Consider the following 520-nt stretch of genomic DNA (forward strand, 5'->3'; position numbering starts at 1 on the left):
CTAGGTGCTTGCTACGAGATGACAAGAATTCTGAACTGTGATTATTTTTATACTCTAATGTCACTTGCCGTAATAAAGACAAGTTCGATCCGAACGTGGGCCGCGTCAGAAAAAGCGCGCTCGCGTCTGGTCGGCCTCGGGTGCGACACGGAGGCCCGCACCGCGGTATTCGGACGCTGCCCCAACAGCCCGCGACGCGGTGTGGCCGGCCCACACCAGAGAGCGCATAGAATCCCACCGACCTGAAGCGATGACATTTAACGAAATACAGAAAAATGCGACACTTCCAGGACCAGAGCCTACGACACAAACCTGTAGAGAAGTGCGTCCTGGAGCCCGAAGGACCTGTTCCAGGAGCGCCGCCCCCGCCCTGTGGTGCGGGCGGCGAGTGCGGGTCCAGCGCGTAATGGGTGCCGGTCACGCCAGCTCAGTCGGTCGCGCCGGCGAGGCACCGAAAAGGCATACTTACCTGGCGCAGGAGTTAACCGTGATCATGAAGGCGGTTCTCCCAGGGCGAGGC

Source organism: Frankliniella occidentalis, unplaced genomic scaffold (genome assembly GCF_000697945.3).
Source record: "Frankliniella occidentalis isolate FOCC.00 unplaced genomic scaffold, Focc_3.1 Scaffold2, whole genome shotgun sequence".
Lineage (NCBI taxonomy): Eukaryota > Metazoa > Arthropoda > Insecta > Thysanoptera > Thripidae > Frankliniella > Frankliniella occidentalis.